At 50.4% G+C, this 21,107-nt stretch overlaps 1 long non-coding RNA gene across 2 annotated transcripts in view; it reads right to left on the bottom strand.

Moving 5' to 3' along the window:
- Positions 1 to 395: 395 nt before the first annotated feature.
- The window catches only part of LOC149871303 (uncharacterized), a 98,503-nt gene continuing 77,791 nt past the window's right edge, over positions 396 to 21,107 (bottom strand). For both annotated transcript variants that reach the window (XR_016440522.1, XR_016440523.1), the window contains exon 3: positions 396 to 527. This is a non-coding gene — a long non-coding RNA (uncharacterized LOC149871303). The remainder of the gene's footprint in view (positions 528 to 21,107) is intronic.

The raw sequence follows: 21,107 nt of genomic DNA, 5'->3' as shown, positions 1-21,107 counted from the left end.
CCATCTTGGGACCAGAAGTCCCTCCCTCTAACCTCTAACCTTTGGCACTGGATGTCCCTCCCCTTGCCTCTGGAAGTACTGCTTTGCGTAAAAGGGTTTGCCATCTTAAGCAGGGGAAAAAACCAAACTGTATACTAAAAATCAAACACCCATAATAATATCTTTTTAATTTAATTTAAAAAATATTTCTTTTATCCTGATTTGTGTGTTTGTGCTGTATATGTAGAAGTGATTGCATAATACTGTTGGATAAATGACCAATGCACAGTTTCAGCAAACCAAGGTTTATTGCATAGTATATGGATAGCAGAGGCAAACTTAACAGTTTTATATAAAAATCACCCTTACTCATTTACACCATACACTTCATTCACACCATTTGCACTAAGTCACCTATCCATGGCACTTGTAGTCACACTGCCAGTTGCAGGCTTCTTCAAGGCAATGTTCAGTTGAGAGGGGCACTGGTTTCAATTCTGTCGACATGCGGGTAAGCTGGTGTTGCTGGTTAAGGCATCCAGGAGGGCCTGAGGGCAAAAAAGGTGACATACAATCAGTAGAAGCACATGGCTATCACCAAGGAGGATTACACCTCCATTGCTCATGACTGCAGGGAGGCGGTTAGGAAGGCCAAGGCAGAGATGGAACTAGGGCTGGTGACCAGACTTAAGGATACCAAAAAGTCCTTTTTCAAATACATATAGAGTAAGAAGAAGGCACCAGGTAACATGCAGACCCTACAGGACAGGCTTGGCAATCTGGTGATTGCAGCAAAGGAAAAAACTGATATCTTCATCAAATTCTTTGCCTCCATATTTCTGAGCAGGGACTGGAATGACTCCCCCACTAGGATTACGGACAGGCTCAGAGGACACAATGCCATGACTAGGGTCAGGGACGATCTAGTTAGGAAACTTATGGAGGGGTTGGACATGTTTAAATCAGCAGGTCCAGATGCTCTTCATCTGAGGGTACTGAGGGAATTGGCAGAGGTCATAGCAGGGCCCCTGGAATGGCTGTATGATCATCAAAGGGTCTATCTGCAAAAATTCATCAAAGAGTCTATCTGCAATAAGCCTGAAGAAGGTGGGATTCTGAATGGCAGCCAGCATGGCTTTGTTGTGGACAGATCTTGTCTTACCAACCTCAGCTCCTCTTACAACCAGTTAACTCACCACTTGGACAAGAGAGAGGAGGTTGATATTGTATACCTTCACTTCCAAAAAACCTTTTGATCTAGTATCTCCAGTGGCATTACATGGGTCTCCAGTGCCCAGGGGCCAATGCTTGCATTGCCACCCCTCCACACACACCTGCGGCCGATCACTGAGTGGGGGTTCCCCTGGTGGCCGATCACCCTGAGCAGGAGGGGGTGGGGGTTCACCTGGTGGCCAATCGCCAAGCTCAAAAACACTGGCAGTGAAACCAGAAGTGCTGCCAGTCCTTCCCCATGCCGTTTTTGAGTACCCACCAGAAGGCCGAGCTCCCCCCACCATGCCCTTCCCCCTGTCAGTACGCCAATGGGTATCCCATGATGTCCTTGAAAGAAAATTGGAGGATTGTGGGCTTAACTCTGAGACAGTCAGATGGGTGGTGTGGGGTAAGACTCAGAGAGTCTTAATGAATGGATCTGTGTTGTCCTGGTGAGAAGTAGCCAGCGGCATCCCACAGAGGCCAATGTTTGGTCTAGTACTTTTCAACATCTTTATCAATGACTTGGTTGTGGGGATGAAGAGCTCACTGGCCAAGTTCATGGACAACATCAAGTTATGGGGAAGCATGGTCATGCTTCAAGATAGGCTACAGATACAGGTGGATCTGTACAGGCCAGCAAGTTGGGCAGATTGGAACCAGGTGAAGTTCAACATTGTGAAATGTAAAGTGCTCCACCTGGGGACAAACAACCCCCTACACACCTATAGGCTTGGTGGCAACAAACTGACCACCACCATGAATGAAAGGGGGTAATAATAGACCACAGTATGAATATGAGCTGGCAATGCGATGCTGTAGCCAGTAGGGCAAATAATACTCAGGCATGCATCAATTGATGCATCTCTAGGAAAACCAAGGAAAAGATTCTTCCACTCTACTTGGCATTGGTGAGACTGCAGCTGGAGTACTGTGTCCAGATCTGGGCACTGCACTTTATCAAGGATGTGGAAAAACTTGAGAGAGTCTAGAAAAGAGCCACCTATATGATCAGAGACTTGCAAGAGAAGCCATAAGAGGAAAAGCTGAAGGACCTGGGACTCTTCAGCCTGAAAAAGAGAAGGCTGAGAAGGGACTTGGTAGCAGCTTACTGCTACATTAGGGGAGTACATCAAGGGCACCAGGAGTAATAGCCACAACCAGGAGTAATAGCCTGGAAGCCCATTACAGGCTCAACATTAGGAAAAATTATTTCACAACTAGGGCGTCCAGACTGTGGAATAAGCTTCCACCAGAGGTGCTGCAATCTCCTACCCTGGAGATGTTCAAGAGGAGACTGGACAGTCACCTTTCTGGGGTCACCTGACCTCAGTTGCCTTTCCTGCCTGATGCAGGGGGTGGATCTGATGATCTTCTGAGGTCCCTTTCAGTCTATGAATAGAGGGTAAACTCAGGATAGATGCAATAAAACACTTTTTCTCTGTAAGGCTCACCAGCATCTGAAATACATTCCCAGCAGAGGTGGTGCAGTCATCCTCCTGGGAGGTGTTTAAATTGAGGCTAGACAAACAGCTTGTCGAGCTCATCTGAGCCCAATAAATTCCTGCTTATGGCAGGGACCAGACTTGATGATCTTACAGGTCCCTTCCGGTTCTATGTTTCTATACTTTCCCATAAGCATCTGTGAGGTCTTCTATAGGCATGCATTCATTCAGCAGTGCTAAGCGCCACTGCGTGATTTTTGGCTCTCCAAACCCCAGCCACAGTACTAGGGGTAGCTTTAAAGAAAAGAGGAAAAAAATAACTTATAAGTGTTATAAACTGCACACACACACACCCATATAATCCACTGCACCCCCCAAGTGTTTTCAACTGCCCCCAGTGTAATCAACTGTCCCCCCATGTTTTAACTGTGCTCCCGCACATGACATCAACTACCGCGCCTCCCCCCTTCCCCCTCAGTGTTATTAACTTCCCCCAAAAAACATCTGAATCTGTAGGGTGGGACTGACATTAGGAAACACACAGTTCATCCTAGCAGTCTCCCCCCGCATCCCTGCAAAAACACTATGCAAAGACATGTTTTTAGCCTGATGCCTTCTAATGTTGCTTTAACTTACAAGTCACAGGTCACATTGCTTGTGGCATCTCCAGCACAGAACAGCCTCATCTGTCTTGTGAACTTAATCCTTCCTGTGTCAGGATAGTGGTGGAGTCAGAGCCATCACCTTCCTCATCCTCCACCTTGTTTTCCACCTTGTCCTCCTCATCCTCCTTTCTCTCATTTAGGAAAATGTGTGGGGACACTGCAGTCAAAGACACGTTCCTTTCTTGATCCATGTTCTCCATCTCCTGTGCCCACTCAGAATGGTCTTCAGTTATCTGGGACTGATAGTGTGGAGTTTTCACAGTAGTTACCATACAACCCTCACTGTTGTCAGGGTAGCCTGTACTCTGGTCCTGGGGTGATAACTCTGTGGCCATCTCCGGCACACCTGCCGCACCAAATGCCCTCAGGCAAGCATCTCCAGTGTCCTTTGTAAGGATGGTAGCTAGCATGTCATAGAATGAGATTACTCTATGTGCCACCCCAGAACAAGAGTTATTGTCCTTGACATGATGGGAAGAACATTTTAGGGACTTGAACTTACTACGACACTGTTCCCAGTTGCAATTGTTCCTTCAACAGTTCAGCAATAGATGCATACGCCAGCTTATTACTTCAATTTTCCAGTTGCGTCAGCACCTTCCTTTCACTCGAAATATCAAATCAAGGCCTCAACTTCTGCATGAGCCCAGTCTGGTCCCCTGCTTTGCAAAGTATCTGGCTGATCCTCCAAGATGGAGGAGTATTGCTTTTTCTTTGTCCCCTCCTAATATTGCCAGGTGCGAAGTGATGAGAGAGAATGGCTGCAGAATTGCCTGCTGCTTTAAGCCCATATCTCATGTGTGGCCTATGACCAAAAACCTGTTTACCTCATACAAAGAGATGCATACTAATACATGTGTGATTGGTGCTTTCTGCAGACATTTCTGCCAGTTCTTTTCCTTTGTGAGTCAAGGCAGTGCCATTGATAAACACAGTCCAACACCAATTGTTGTGGTGATTGTTCAAAATGGTGCTAAAGAACTGCTGACAAGAAAATCAGACCTTTTGAACTGAGCTTCATTGAAACTCATTGCCATTTGGTCAACAAGCAACCCATTCCACTAACAATCCTGCATGAGCCATTTCCTCATGCTGATCATGGTTTTTTTAAATGGTGGGTGGAGGAGATTTTTCTTTCCATCGATCCTTGCAGGCAGGCATTTTGCAATTTGGGGACAGCACCCAAACACAAAGTGCTTGGTGCCCCAAAAAAGTGGAGGCTGAAAGCATGCAACTCGCTGTGAGCACAGGGTCCCCCAGACCCTGAAAGCTGACATGAGGTATAGTGCCTGGTGAATAGATGAAGTACAGTGTGCCTGGGCAAGTTGAACCCTTGCAGGCAGGCTTTTTGCAAATTGGGGAGAGCACCGAAACATGAAGCGTTGGGTGCCCTGAAAAAGTGGAGGGTATGAGTATGCCATTCACTGTAAGCACAAGGTCCCCCAGACCCCTAATTCTACCTGTGGGGGGAGGGAATGAGGGAGTATAGTGGCTGGTAAACAAAGCAAGTAAAGTCTTGCTGGGCCAGTCCCAGCTGAACCGTTGCAGGCAAGCTTCTTTAGTAGTGGAAATGCTAGAGCAAGATGGTCAAAAGGCAGTCTGTTTTGGGGAGTGCGTGACTTGAATTGGTGTGTGTACTTTTTTTCAAAAACCAATTTCTGAGTGACTTTGAAAGCTGGGGAGTGGAAGTTGGATGGGTGGCTCTCACACCCATATGTGATAATGGTACTACTGTAAAGGATTGGGATGGGAGCTGAAAAGAGGTCAGCAGTTGTAAAACCAACCTGAATATCAGTTGTTGGGCTTACCTGTTCCACTAAATGCAATCCAAGTTTCACCCTGAGTGTAAAAAAAAAAGGTGGCTACATGGTTGGGAAAACAAGTGTCTGCCCTCCAAGTTGGGAGGCTGGGTGTGTGCATGTGTGTGTGTTCTACTCTTAGAATAGAAAATGCTAAAAGCCATGCCTCCCTGAAAAAGAGCCAATGACTGTTGTGAAAAGATAATTAATTAAACCAGTGAAGTGTTAAGTGCTCTGAGCAGAACTGAGGAAAAAAAAAGGATCTGAGGAAAAAAACCCAGATCTACTGATCGCAACAAAAAATGTTCATTTGGAGGCCTTTAATGTAAAAAAAAGCAGCTCTGAGATCTATGTGGGAGTAGTACTTTGTCCCTTTTGGCTGTAGCATTGGGTACATGTGATAAAGGCATCTACTGGTAATTAATCCTCATGGAACAGGCCAGCAGCATTCTGGAAAGTATGCAGGAAAGTGGTTTGTTTGTGGTGCTGGGAAGGATAGTTAAAGAAACAGGAACATCGACACATAAGTAGAGGTGTGTCAAGGTGTCCGACTAAGCCATGGGTCAGCACACTCAAACAGAACAGAGGAGGGACTATTTGATGTCCTCATGGTTACGCAGTTCGGACCGCCAGTCTCTGTGGGCTGCTGCCTGCGGATGGCGACCGGCGGTGACCATGGACCCTGCCCCCCTGATGGGGTGCGGGGGTGGATCTGATGGTGAAAAAATCCCCTAATGGGGTGGGTCCCTCTGGTCACCACTGTCGCTGCTGCTTGTCTAGGGCAAGGGATGACCAGCACGTGAAGACATCACAAAGATGAGTGGACGGGGGTTGTCCAGGTGCTCAGCACTGCCAATGTCATCGCGGCTGTTGTTTAAAAAAGGCTTAAAAGCTTAAAAGCCTAAAACCGCGAGGGGTAGGGGCCACCACTGGGTAGGCCCTTGGTGGGCCTTGGTGGGGGGATGGATGGGGTGTGTGTAAACTAAAAGGTGAGGGGAGTAGTGCAGGGGCTGCAGTCTGGCACACTCGATGGCAAGGTGCTCCAGTGTCTCCCTCTCGCTACAGAATGGGCACTGGTCAGAGACCAATTCGAAATGGGCCAGCCACACGCCCGTCACGACAGCCCCAAGGAGGAGCTGGCAGCCTAGGTCCCCGGTGGCTCTGGGGATGAGGTCCAAGTACAGGCTCTGCCACCGGAGCCCGTTGGCCTTGGCCTCACCCTCCCCATAATCCCACCAGGCGGTGTCCTGGTGGGCTGTCAGGGCGGTATGGTGGATCGTCCGTTGGACGAGCATGTATAGCTGGCATCAGTGGACCGTGGAAAAGCGGACCGGGCTAGTATCCCCCAAGCAAGATAGGTGGTGTGCCAGGGAGTGCCCCGGGGCCTGCCCCGAGGCGGGCCTGATCAGCAACTCCACCGGCTTGGGGGACTTGGGGGGCAGGGGTCCACCCTCTCACAGGACCCGGTCGATGTAGGCAAGGGTGTCTGCGGGCAGCGCAGCTTTCAGAGGACAGAGGAGGGGCTTGTAACAGGAGCTAGATGGATAGGGATTGACATGTACATGGTGTAAGTGTTTTAATGCAAATGGAGCACTTCAGCAGCCTTCCAGGACCAGGGACAGCCTCTGCAGAATTGTCTCTGTTCACTGCTTGCTAAAGATTATGGTTTCCTCCATTTCTAACAGAGTAAGCAAAAGGAACAAGATAATCTTGCCAACACTAGAAGAGTCACGTTGCAAAACTCAGTTTCAAGAAAAGGACACATTCATGTTTATTCAACTGAGCCCATGTCCATTCCACCTCCTGGCAAACCACGTTCAGATGTCTGCCTCACTGCAGAGGATGAGGAAAGACCTGTACTGTACTGAACTGTAATGTAATTGTACTGAACCGTACTGTAAAGACCTGTACAGGGTGCTGCAGTCTTTTTTAAAAGATGTATTTAGGGACTGTGGGACTATAGCGACTTTCTGGCCAAACCTTAATGGCAATGATAGCCAGGTCTGGGCACGTGAAAGCAGCGCTGACTGGTGGGAATGCATTGTTATGTCAACTTGGGTAGATTATCAGTGGCTAGAGACATTCAGAATGAGCAGAGACACCTTCTTCCACATAGTAAGTATGCTGTCAGTGAACACTGAACACCAGACAACTGTCATGCAAAAGCCCATCAGCCCAGAAAAGTGTGTTGCCATGGCTCTACTGAAACTGGCCACTCCAACAAGCCTGTGCTGTGTTGGAAACTAGCTTTGGAAACTAACTGGAAGCCTTTTCAGGGTCACAACTGGGAAGGCTGAGGCCAGGCCTCTGAGTGAGGCACTGTACATGTTTTTGGGGGGGAAAAAGTCTCGGCCTTGGGGTGGGGGTGCAGCTGGGAGGGCTGAGGATTTAGGGTATGCTGTGGAAGGATGCCTGCTAAGTGATGACAAAAGTGGGCCTCTGGGAGAAGCACTCTTTGCCAGGCCCACAGCTGGAAAGGCCAAAAGCTGAGCAGGCCCGGCAGAGAAGGCAAGCCCCTGACTGAGACACTGCACATGTTTGGGGGCAAATAGGGCTCAGCCATTGAATGCGGGGGTACAGCCGGGGGACTGACTATTCAGGTTACTCTTCAGAAGGATACCTCCTAAGCAATGACCGAAGTGGGCTGCTGAAAGAAGCCCAGCCAGGGCTATGGAGAGACAACAGCAGATCTGATTCTGAATCATGGGAACGGTTTTAGCTGCACACATCCCCTACCTCCTGAAAAATGTGCTTTGTTGGACAAAAAAGGAAAGCCGAGCAAGTTTGCTGTTAATCTTGAGAGAAGATGTGTTTGCTGCTGAGCTTTCATAAAAATGGGGGGGAAATGTAGTTTTCCCATGTGTCTCTATGGTTATGGTGGTTGGGAGGGTGGAGGGACTGCCTGGGACACAGGAGGAGACACTGTTTGCTTCTGTGTTGGAGGATCTGAGTGGGGGAGGTGGGGTGGATGATTGCATAATCTCCAGGGTTTGTTTTCCCGCATTCTATTTAAATATAAAAATGGAGAGTTTGCAGGGCTGTGGTGGAGAGTGGGCATTACCAACTGGGGGGTGCAGCACAGCAGCCCAGGATACGACTTGAAAGTTATCATGCTTGTGTTATACTGAGTGTTATAATGCTATCATTCTGGGATATGATTTGAGTGTTATCATGCTCATGCGGAGGGTAATCACCATTCTTATGTCCACAATGACCCACCTAAGTGGAAAAAAGTGCTTGTCCACCCACAAAACAAAGGAAATTAAAAAGCAGCTGCCATAAAAAGGGATGTGATCCAGGTTGGACAAACAAGTAAAAAAGAACACTCCCAAAAAGTGGCTGCTATAAACTGGCTACTGTACAGGGGGCATATTTGTGCAGCAACACAATGCAAAACCAGTCCCACCACCACCACCCCCAAATTGACCAAGCCAGTATATTTCTCGGGGGGAGCAGCCAACAATGCAGTACTGAGCGAAACCAGTCCTACCCCACCCCCTTCACACCCCAAATTGACCAAGCCGGTATATTTCTCCACCATAGTGAGCCTGGGGTCCCTCCCCAACCCCCTCAAATGCAAAAACAGTCCCAACCCAACTCCCCACCACTCCCCAAATGACTTTTTATTGCTTCATTCATTTTATGAAGAAAAGGTATCAAACACAACATACTTTACATTCCAAAACTCCCCCTGCAGTAACTTAGTAGTAGAAGGTCAGGAGGGTAGAAATGTTGAGGTGCCCTCTAGAGTCTTTTACTTGTAATAGCACAGTAACAAATTGTGAGTGTTAATCCCATAACATGCAAAATAGTTACAGGAATCACTGTGGTACACAGCGAGAGATAAAAAGACCCAAAGAATATATTTATCTAGACAAAGTCAAGAATGTGTACAAGTGCCCCCAGTGTCTGAACTCTGAAGTATGCACCACACAAGAACTAATAAAACAAATCACCCTTGAGCTAGTTCTGTAGGACTTAGAGGCACACAAGAGTGGGTACAGTCACCATCCCACAACACCTGAGGCTTCTGTAAAGCTGGTAAAGGATATCATGTGGGTGGAAGATAAGCCTAAAAGAGACTACATGGGTCCTACAAAGAAAAGTGTTCTGGTTCCAGGAAAGAACATGGCAAAGCTCACAGGGAAACAGACAGCCAAACCCAAGAGAGAGAGAGGGCACCACCAGCCACAACTCTTCTTTTAAGCGTGAAGGGTCAATGGAACAGATCATGATGATGTCCCAGAGCACCTAAAGCTTAAGAAGGCATTGCTCAAAATTCAAGGGGAGCAGTGGGGCTCCCGTTGGAGGAGTTGGAGGAGCCAGTGGATCCCTTGTTTGGAAAGGCCCTAAGAGGGGCCCAAGGAAAAGAAAGACAAGAGGGAAATGTAACAGGGAGTAGAGTCACTGTTACACAGAATGGAGAAATAAGGCTGGAAAAGGGGCTTGGCCCCTTTAAGACTAGGACCTTTTAGTCTAACAAAGGCTAGGAGTGACCAAATAAGCTATATGACTGGAAGCAGGGAGTGGCCTGGACAGATAAAACCTCTCCCAGGGAGAAAGAGTGGGGCAGTAGAGCCCTGAGTTTAGAGAGGGTTGGATGGTCCTTTCCTGACAGAGGGAAGGCCTAGATGGACACTGTAAGGAGCCCCAGAAGGGGACTGAGATTTGTTGTACTTGTCCATTTGCTCCTGGTTTGTTTAGACAGCAGGCATGTGGGGTGCAACCTTGAGTAAAGACTGAGTCTATTACTCTGAGACTGAGGAAAAACTTTAAATTGAGATTTTTCCTTTATTTTATAATGGACACCCATAGGACTGGAAGTCGCTGTAAGGCCACATAACTGGGCATCCCTGCACCCTGCCTGAGGTGCTTCCCTCAAGGACAGCCAGTGCCACAGGTGCAGTTAGCCAAGTGGTGATGCAAGTTTTTAAACAGAAAGGTTAGAAAGCCTAGCATTGTGGATTCTGGCGCTGTGTGGGTAGAAGCCTGGGAGAGGAGTAGCCTGAAGTTTGAGGCATCTGGACTAAAATAGGGAGAGAGAGAGAAGGCAACCAAGCAATGGCCCAGACAGGAAACCTGGGGAGAAAACAGACAGCAAAAGAGCCCACCAGGTAGTGAGAACTCACCTGTTTCAGTCAAGGGTAAAAAACCTCCCAAATTAACTTTTTTTTCCAACAAACTTGGCAGATGTGTAGGACTGGGAGGCCTATGAACAGAGTGGGGTGGCAGCATGGACTGTGATGAGCATAAAGACCAACCCCCACCCCAGTCCTGTCACAGGAACCACCCAAGAAAAAGTAACAACAGCAAGGAGGTGAGGTGCTACTCATCAGTGATTAGCATAGGGCCAAACAACTTTAGCACTACTGGAGACAAAAATGAAGGATATAATTGCCACTGAGAACCAGCCTGTACCTCAGGATCAACAGCAGGACAAGAGGTGGCAGTAAAAATAGTAGGAGCAGTCTGGAGCACTGGTGGCAATGCTGGGAAAGAGCAAGTGATTGGGCATGGTCCAGTAAAAGAAAAGGAGGAATCCCACCACAATCCAAAGGAGATGGGGGTTGGGAGGAAAAAGACTAGAGACTCAGCACAAAGTCTGCTTTGAAGGGAGACCTGTGCACTTTAAGGGGCACCTAGAAGATAAGCGTGAGTGGAGATGGTTGTGATATGTGAACAGATTTGGTACGGCACCTAGGGAGCAAGAGCTACTACCTTCAGTGTTCATAAGGTCAGCTATCACCCCTGAAGTTATCTGGGACTTAGCAAGCTGATACATTTGGGTCCATTGTTGCAGCAGGTAACTTGGATTTTGGTGTGGGGTGAAGAAACTGAAGGAGGTAATGACTTTTGCAGTAATTGAATTGGCTGACATTGGTGTACACAAGGCTGGCAGAAGAACTACAGCAGGAACAGGAACAGTCGTACTTGAATAAGCCATGGAAGCATTGCAAACAGAGGTAATGCTTAATGGAGAGTTGCTTTTTGGCAAGCTACTGTGGGTAAAAATAAAGGTACAGCCAGTTCCCTGTAATAACTTCCAAGGGGTAAATAGCAAAGTATTGCAAATTCACAATTTCCTAAGGGGCACTCAAACAGGTCTGGGACCAAGGGAACAGTCAACTGACATAAGCAAAAGTAACAGGGACCCAGGAGCATGTGCCAGCTATAGAAGCTAAATGGATGAGAAGGGCAAGGTTAATGGAAGGTACAGAGTTAGTATTGCACCAGAATGTCATGCAGAGTCAAGCTGCAGCATGCCTGTACTATGGAAGACTCAACAACCCAAGCTGGACTGTCAGCGTAAAAGCTAGAAGAAATGTAGCCAGTATTCCTCCCCTCTACTCCACCACCCTGGTAAGCTTGAAGGGGAAGTGGGTATGTAAGAAAACCAGTGCCAATTTCAAATGGGAGGGAGCATGGAGAAAGACAGGGAAGGAGGAACACTGTCAGCTATCTGTGAAAAGCTCCACCCTGCTCCGTTGTTCGAAAAACATGGACATCATCCTGACAAGAGGCAGAACTTTTATTAAACAGAACAACAGAAATGTGGAAATGGGTAAGCAAAGAAACAAATGTAATGAAATAAACAACTTAATGTTTTAAAAAAAAATCAGTTAGGCTTTTTCAGTTTTCCATGAAATCCATTACTCCCCTGAAAATACAAATGCAAAAGTGGCCATATGTGGCCTTAACTCACATATGCAGCAGGTTCCAAGGTGGTGGCAGCTACCACTGGAGGGTCCTGGAAGTTCTCAAATGGGTATATTGGGGCACAGAATTCCTTACACTATTTAGAGGACTCATTCCTCAAGTGGCCTTCAATGTGTGTGGCAAACACAAAATGGATGGCATATTGTCATGCAGGGCAATTAAAAAGTAGGAGTAGACCCCTGAGGCCTGACACCTCTGGGCAGTACAGTTCTGCAGTGAGACAGAGTTCAAGAGGGGCCAGGATTGCAGACAAAGTGGTGCACTGTGGGATGGTGGAAAACTGACTTGTTGCCAAACCTGTGAGAATACGGTGGCACAGCCATATGTCTATTGTAATCAGGGATTGAGGTTTTCTGTTAACCACGAAAACCATGGAAAAACACAAATTTTCTTATTTAAAGAAGAAAATCATGGGTTTTCCGCTTTAAAGGAGAAAACTGCAAGAAACTGGATTCCCCCTTGAAGCTTTCCAACCTGCAAGGAGCTGCTTGGGACTGGGAGGAGAGTGATTGGAGGCAGGGGGCATCTCTGTGGGAGCAGGTTTGGAAGCTCAGGCCTTGGGGACTGTTCAACAGAACTGGAGGAAGGTCTCCAGGCACCAGGGCTGCAGCAGGGGGACTGAGGCAGCGCTCAGTGTCTCCAGTGATCCCAGTTTCGCAGTGTTGCCAGCAGGGCCTGCCCAGAAGCACTTGCCCCTCTAGTGAGGGAAGGGGAGTGGGTGGGGGGGTGAGGCTTCAGGGGTGGTGGGGAGCTATGCATCTGGGCCAAAATACATATGTTTTTAGCTTTTATTTTATTATAATGATTGAGGCACTGGTAGGCTTCCAAATTGCTTTAAAATTATAAATATATCAATAAAACACTGTATGGCTGATACCTATATATACAGTGGCATTTTATTTAAATCGTGGAAAAACGTGCATTTCATAGATTTCATAGACATTTGGGCCCGAAGGGACCCCGGAGGATCATCGAGTCCAGCCCCCTGCCCCCGGGGCAGGAAGTCATCAGGGATCATAGGATCCCAGCAAGATAAGCATCCAAATGTGTCTTGAAGGTGTGCAAAGTGGGTGCTTGAACCACCTCCAGTGGCAGTCTATTCCAAAGCTTGAGGCTTGGACAGTGAAGAAGTTCTTTCTTATGTCCAGCCTGAATTGGTCGCGGCGGAGTTTGTGAAACCTAACTTCAATGTTGACTGCAAATAGGACATTTCTGGCCAACTTCCCAGGTGACCCCACAGTGACTGATTCCCAGTTCCACAGGACAGACATCACAGAACTTGGACATGCCCTGACATTGTATAAGCTAGGGATGCAGACATGCTGTCATTTTCTGGACCCGTGTCTAACCAGTTTGGCTTCTTGATAGTAATGCAAGCCCTCTAACTGGGCAGGGATAACAATCAGAGTCCCTAAGGAACAGCCACTGGGGAGAACCAGATGACCATCCTGCCTTGGTTCCTTCTAATAATCCCACCATTTTTCCTTAACCATCTTGCCCTCAGCCTCTCAGCATCAAGAGCTGAGTCACCTGGAAGGAATGCCAGCACCGCTGGACAATAAACCCAGTGATGAGTAGCAGGGCACTTACAGACTTGTAGCATCACAAACCTGCTGTCTTTCTCCCTCCCTCCAAACATCTTAGGACATGGCTGGCCCAGCATATGTCCACTTGCAGGTACCTGGTGCCAGGGTACTTCAAGCAGGAAGGGGAACCCAAATGCTTTTAAAAAAGCTGCCCCTGTACTACCATGCAAAAAGAGGCTGTGGGAAGCCATAGGCACCAGTGTGGCAGTCAGGAGCCCTGGGTGAGAGGATGCTATCAGAAGAATATACTCTTGTGATAGCATCCCCACTAGGCCTGTGCAAAGTGGCTAGTATTCGTTTCGGATTCAAATTTGGATGATTCAGGGGACAGTGATTCAATTCAGTGATTCGAATCACTGTCTCAAATTGATTTGGTCTAATCAGATTTGGAGATTTGGCTGCTGCTGAATCAGCCAAATCTCCGAATCACACAGGCCTGACCCCCACCCACTCTCAATGGCTGCCCTGCCCACCCCAGCTCCCGGAAAAAAGCCTCCACTCACAGGCTGCTGCCAGACAGGGGTGATCCCTACTGCCCCCCACTGCATGGGAGGCTCAGCCATGAGCCCCCAACCCCTGCCCACTGTCCCAGCACCCCCCACCCTCCCCATGGCTACACTGCCTAAACCAACTCCATCCATTTAAAGCAAAACCAAAAAGCTCCAGGCTCACCAGCTCCTGCCCGGCAGGGGAACGATCCCTGCTGCCCCGCACTGCCCCACATCACCTGGGGGGCCTCTTCCATGACCCCCCAAAGCCCCAAGGCTGCTGCAGGACCAGTGAGCCCAGAGTTTTTGTTTGGGTTTTTTTAAAGGACCGGGAGCTGGGGCCAGGCAGGGAAGCCATGGGCAGGGGCTGGGAGAGCAGGCAGGGGGTGCTCAGGAGACCTGGGGGAGCAGGCAGGGGATGGGGCCTGGCAGGGTTCCCCCCATGGTCTTGTCCCCACTCCTCCAGCCCCCCCCCACGCCCCACCCCCTACTTACCAGCAAAGAGTTCAGGTCTAGCTCCCTGCTGCAACAGGCAGGGATTGCCTGAATCTCCAGAGCTCTCCGAATCTTTTCTGAATTGATTCAGAGGCGTTCGAACTGATTCAGAGGGTCGAGAGGAGGGCCACTCACATGATCAGGGGACAGCAGGGCAGGCCCTACGAGGAGAGTCTACGGGACCTGAACCTGTTCAGCCTCCAAAAGAGAAGGCTGAGGGGGGATTTAGTGGCCTGTTACAAACTAGTCAGAGGGGACCAGCAGGCACTGGGGGAGTCACTGTTCCCCTGAGCACTACCAGGAGTGACTAGAAATAACGGTCATAAGCTGGCAGAGGGTAGATTTAGGCTAGATATCAGGAGACGCTACTTCACTGTCAGGGTGGCTAGGATCTGGAACCAACTTCCGAGAGAAGTGGTGCTGGCTCCTACCCTGGGGGTCTTTAAGAGAATGCTGGATAAAAACCTTGCTAGGGTTGTTTGACCCCAATACTCCTTCCTGCCGTGGTAGGGGGTCGGACTTGATGACCTGCTCAGGTCCTTTCTGACCTGAAAACTATGAAACTATGAAACTATGAATCTATTTGGACCTTTCAATTGGTCCCCTGATTTGATTTGGATTCAGAGATTTGGCCACCAAATCGGGCCAAATCTCTTCCAAATTGAATCAGCACACACAGCTTCACAAAGCCCTAATCCCCACCCTACCCCTCCGCCAAAGGCTCTTCACTGCTGCACACTATAGTGCTGGCCAGATTCTCGTCTGTCAGGGGAACAAATTGAGACCTCTTTGGAAATTCTTTTGTGGCCATTAGGAGGAAGTTATGTTTTTTCAGTCTCAGTTGGCAAGTGATTCAGTTAATGGGAATTTACCGTATTGCTCTATTCTGGCCCTCCATGCAGGGTTTAACATGGCCTATTCACATCCACTTTTCCTGGGCATAACACTGTACCCACATCCTGCACAATTGTTGGCTATCCCAATAAGGGCCTGAGGAGATGCAAGACAGGAGGAAGTCAAGTATCCTGCCCTTCTAATCACTTGGAACTGTATGCCCACACCACCATGGGAGGATTCAGCCTAGATTGCATTTTGATGCACTGCTGCTGGTTTCTACCTTACTCCAACCTCTGGCCAACCAGACCCTCCCAAAGGCCATGTCTCCCATTACCTACTGTTGGTAGCCTACAAGGCCTAGCAATAAAACCAGCGTTGCTCTTCCCTACTCAGCACCCATCACTGGCCAACAGAACCAGATCTATCTCCAGAGCCTAGCCATGTCTCCTAAAAGCAGTGTTCACTCCTCCAGTTCATATACCTCTCTTCCCCTATCCAGTTGCTTCCAAGCACAACTGTATCAACCACAGGCTCCCTTCCATCACTGGCATTTGCACCCCCTTTTTCCCTTTATGCTGGCTGCAAGATTAATCTCTCATTTTTCTCCTTGACTTTCTCTCTGTCCAAAGGCCCCAGCAATTTTTTAAATTAACTCTGGAGAGAATCGTGAAAAGGAAAGGGAAAGAGAAGAAAGAAGAATCAAAGCAGTGTTGTATTCACAAATGCTGACAGTTTCTGGCAATGCGATTAAATTGTAAGGGGAGAAAGTGCTTACAGAAAGTTAGTGCTGTGGTACCAATTGCACTCTTCCCCCTCTCACCCCATTAATCATCTAACCCTGCAGCCAAACAGGCAGAGAAGTGTCTGCACAGAACTGCAGACCTCACCCTCTCTCACAGTGCACATTCTACAACTGCTGGAGCCTCCTGAAACAAGGCAAAAGGGAACAGACTAGAGAATATTTATAGCATGCATTTAAAAGCTGCAATATGTCCATTCAGTCAAATGCCTGGGTAACCAGCTGGTTTCAGGACTGAAAATTGAGGGACACACAGCTATGCAATAGCCTAACAGTGCACCACCCCTTCCCATTCTGCTTTCTCTTTTCTTTCCCTCCCCATTATGTATTTTGCAAAACCTGCAGCATTCCCAACACAGTCACTTGCCATAAAAAATGAGACAGCAAGGATTTCAGGGCAGGGTGTTCTATGCCCCAGTGTTTGGCTGACAGCTGGGAGTCATGCAACAATAGAAATAATGATTTCAAGCTGTTCCCCTTTGAGCTTATCTTAAGGAGTTCATCATGCCCAACATGTTCTGTGTTTATTGGGAGCTGCGGGGTATTTGCAGCAACACTGTGCTGCTTCCTCCAGGAAGGCCCAAGAGGGCTGTGATTGTTGGCTCCTCAGGACCTTTCCTATGGGAATCCCCAGGGTTCCATTCTGTTGCTCCTCCTATTCAATGTGTATATGACCACTGGGAAAGACCCTGCAAAGATTTACACTTGGATGCCATTGGTATTCTCATGACATCCAGCTTTTACTCTTTCATCTGATCCAGGTTCTTGTACACCATGGCAAACCTTAAGCTGCTTTGTGACAATAGGTCGAGTATTTCCTTGCATTTGCTTGACCACAGTTTAGCCTACGAGAAGAGGAGGCAAAGGAAAGAAGCAAGCAAAAGAACATCAGGGGTAATAATAATTTTAGAAGGTGCTAGAAAAACAGGTGAAAAGTTAGGAGTTTTATGGTAGTTAATTATATCCAATTCTAACTAAGATATAGTTTAAATATACAATAAAAATAAATACATGAATATTATACCTTGTAAGTTTCTGCTCCTGGCTGCCTGCCAAAGATGACAGGAGCCAAGGGCAGTAGGACCTAAGGGAAGCTGGAAGTAGGATCCAGCAGCCCAGCAGCAAGGCCCCCCTGCCCACCCCTCCCACCCCCCTGCCCCAGCCTAGCAGATGCTTCTGGCCTGGGACCCTGGGGCTGTTCCTGCCTCCCTCCCTCTGCCAGAGAGAGAAATTCAGATCAGAAGAGGGGAAGGCAGGGGAGGACCACAGGCAATCACCTCAGTCCTCAGGGCTGGGCCATGCTGGCTCCTGCTGAGTCCTGCAGTCACAGTCCCATGCAGCTGGGAACCACGTAGTGCCAGAGCATGGCAGCAGCAGATAGAAAAGCAGTGAAAGTGGCTGCAGGTAGTGTGGGGGAGAGGCAATGAGTAGGTGTGTGGGTGAGCAGCAACAGCTGAGTGGGAGTGCAGGGCCTGCACCAGCATCCCAGGGCCAGAGCTGGCAGGGGCACAGGACAGAGTGGCAGGAGTGCTGGGCCAGCAGGGGCTCTGTGGATCCAGGCCAGGCTTCGCCAGCAGGGAGAGGGGGGAGCTGGCTTGGCTTCATAGAACCCTGCCAGCCCAGCCCCACGCTTCTGCCACCCCACTCTAAGCCCCACTGGTGCTGGCCCCAGGACATCAGTGAGGTCCTGTGTGCCCACTCACTGTCACTCTCCCCCATCTGTAGCTGCCATTTTCTCACTTTCCTGCCCACTCACCACTCCAGCACCACGGGGCTCCCATCTACATCACCAGACCACGGGAGCACAGGGCCTACATTGATACCTTGGAGTCAGAAGCAGGAGGTGGGGTGGGGTGTGTGTGTGCATGCATCCATTCAATGAGGGAGGAAGGGGGAGAGAGAGAGAGAGAGTGCATGTGTGTGTGTGCAATAAGGGAGGGACAGAGTGTATCTGTCTGTGCAATGAAAGAGGGACAGCATATGTGTGTGTGTGTGTGTGTGTGTGTGCGCAAGAGCGCAATGGGGGGAGAGGGAGAGAGAGAGTGTTCATAAGTCGAGTCCCACATGCACACCCAACCATACACATGCACCCGTACCCCCTTGCACTACTATACACACCAACCCCCACACCCACACCCCCTCGCACACCTCAGTCACGCTCTACCCACACACAGCCCCCCAAGCTCCATACACACCCACACCCTCAATATCCACACCCACACCCACACGCTCCCTCACTACCAATATAATAATTCTGTAATTCACCTTACCACCACCCTTACCTCCCATCACCAACAGAGAACCCTCTTCCCCATGCAGTCTATTTACATTGTGCTCTGTCTGCTCTTCTGGGTTGGAGAACAGTGGGGTAGAGGAACCTATGGAGTAGATCCTGGGGACAAGTGCCAAGTACCCCAGCCTTTGGCTGCACCACCACAGGACCAGGCCCTTCAGTGAAGCCAGAAGGTGGGGGGCTCACCCAGGGGCAAGGGCAGCCACTGCTCTGCCTATGCAGCTGGCTTCCCCTCCTCCAGCATGGGCCAGGGCCCACATGTGGTGCTGACCCCATTTCAAGCAGCTCCTGATCAGGGGTTATATGGTGGGTGCAGAAGGACCTGGCCACTGGAGGCATTAGTACATCTCAACTCAAGCCAACTGGAGGGCTTGCTGCTGGGTGGTGGGTGGCTTCCAGGGACAGGCAGAGCCAGGGCTGGGGGCTGGGCAGTGTGTAGCAGAAAGGTGACTCTCAGGGCCAAGACAGTGTCCAGCACCTGGCAGTCCTCCTTCGTGACCTCCACTGCCCTGGCCACTGTGATGGCCTGCTGCTCCTGGGCCCCCACCATCCTCTCAAGAAGGGCAGTGTGCCTCTCTTCAAGGGACAGGAGCCTCTCCCAGAAAGCCTGGTCCTCCTGGTCTCTCTCCCACTCACTTGTGATGTCCTCAGTGTGCCAGACCCATGAATTTGCCAGCCACTCCTCTTCCACAGTGACCAGCCCATGCAGCTCCAGGGTCCAGACTTACATTCATCACTGTTGGTGGTGGCATATGGAGAGCCCCAGCCAAGGGTGGCAGCAACCTTGAGGGCACATTCCTGGTGGGAGCTGGTGCTTCTCCCCTGAATGCAGCTTGTGAGCCTGCAGAGCCAGGAGAAAGAGGGAGTTTGTGAGAGTTTGCAACATTCCTGAGACAACATGCATGATACCAGGAGGCTGTGCACTGCCTGGTCTCAGATCAGGGGTCATGCATGCACAGGTGTCCTCAGACTGTGGTAAGCTGACTGGGCAGCCCCTGCCACAGGCAGCTGCTGGCCAAGCCCTCCATCCCTGCTATACGGGATGCTAAAGGGCTTTCCTGAGACTCCTACCACCAGTTCAGTTTTTGCTACTCTTAATTTGACCTGACCGGGGGAGACACCCAGTGAAGAAAGATCTGCGCCAGTATCAATTAAACATTTATATATCTGACCCTGGACTTCTAGGTTAATATATGGTTCAGAGGATGGACATTCTAATTTGTGTGAAGTTTCATTAAAATCTCCAAGGTTCATCTCATGGAAGAGCCCCCCCTTATGTCAATCCTCAATGTCACGGAGTCACAGAGGTGCTCCGTGATTGTGAGGGTGATTGGCAGAGCTGTCAATCACTCAGGCAGCTCAGGTACCTGGTTGCCAGGACAACCAGGTGGTCACATGGCCAGAAGAGGGCAGGGCCAGGCCTTTATAACCAGCTGAGGCCGGAGCTAGAAACACAGTTCCCTTCTGGTTGCTGCAGGAGCAGGGGCTCTGTGGCTTGAGCTGAGTGGCCTGAGTTGGTGGTTGCAGCCTTACCCCACTAACAGGCTGCGATGATGCAGGGAACAAGATCACCCTGACTGCAGGTAGGACTGAGAGCCCTGGCAGGGCTTGGAGTTATTGTTAGGCATGTGGAGCCTCTGTTTATGTTGCAGCCAGAGGGCTGGAGTTTAAGTTGCAGTTTACACCGGAGGACCGGGTGAGGCTGTAGGGGAGCGAGGAGGCCTCAAGGGGAGCTTCCCCAACAGCTTGGGGTTCCCCAGTGCCCAGTTGAGGCACAATGCCAGGGGCACTAGTGTCGGTGCTGCAGGGCACCATATTGTGCCAGGGAGGCACGGTGTGCGGGGGTACAGACCCCGGCCCATAAGGGCGGTGTTTAGCCCCGGAGCGGGGCAGCGACAGGGCGCAAGAGGCGCGGAGTCAGCCCTAGAGAGGGCAAAGCCCCGGAGCGGGGCAGAGACAGGGCGCAAGAGGCGCGGAATCAGCCCTAGAGAGGGCAAGGCCCCGGAGCGGGGCAGAGGCGGGGCGCGCGGCGTGTTGGCCCCAGAGTGGGGAAGCCCAAAGGGGCGAAGCGCAGGGAGCGCGGTAGGGGCCCCTGAGGGGCGAGGCCCCAGAGAGGGGCCGAATAGCCAGGCCTAGCTAGCCACCCAAGGGCGCCGAGACTAGGGCGGCGATAGAGCTAAGGCTAGCGCGCCAGGCCTAGCGAGCCGGCCCAAGGGCGCCAAGACTAGGGCGGTGAGAGCGAGCCGGCCCAAGGGCGCCAAGACTAGGGCGGTGAGAGCGAGCCGGCCCAAGGGCGCCAAGACTAGGGCGGCGATAGAGCTAAGGCTAGCGCGGCGAGAGCAGCCTAGCTAGCCACCCAAGGGCGCCGGGACTAGGACGGCGATAGCACCGGCCTAAGGGCGCCGGGACTAGGACGGCGATAGAGCTAAGGCTAGCGCGCCGGGCATAGCGAGCTGGCCCAAGGGCGCCGAGACTAGGGCGGCGATAGAGCTAAGGCTAGCGCGGCGAGAGCAGCCTAGCTAGCCACCCAAGGGCGCCGGGACTAGGACGGCGATAGTGCCGGCCTAAGGGCGCCGAGACTAGGACGGCGGTAGAGCTAGGACTAGGGCGGCGAGAGCGTGCCGGCCCAAGGGCTCCGAGACTAGGGCGGCGAAACGCTCCAGTTCCAAGGAGAGTCGGCGATTAGCCAGGCGCCGGCTAGAACCCGGCCCAGGGGGCGCCGGTAGTGAGCGGCGCTGGCGAGCCGACCCAGGAGGCGCCAGCAAGTAGCTGGGCGCCAGCGTGACAGGCCC

The sequence above is a fragment of the Crocodylus siamensis genome, chromosome 2, assembly GCF_052110815.1.
Source record: "Crocodylus siamensis isolate JL-2025a chromosome 2, ASM5211081v1, whole genome shotgun sequence".
Taxonomy (NCBI): domain Eukaryota; kingdom Metazoa; phylum Chordata; order Crocodylia; family Crocodylidae; genus Crocodylus; species Crocodylus siamensis.
Note: the sequence above shows the minus strand (reverse complement) of the source record. Positions and strands in the feature narration are given on the sequence as shown.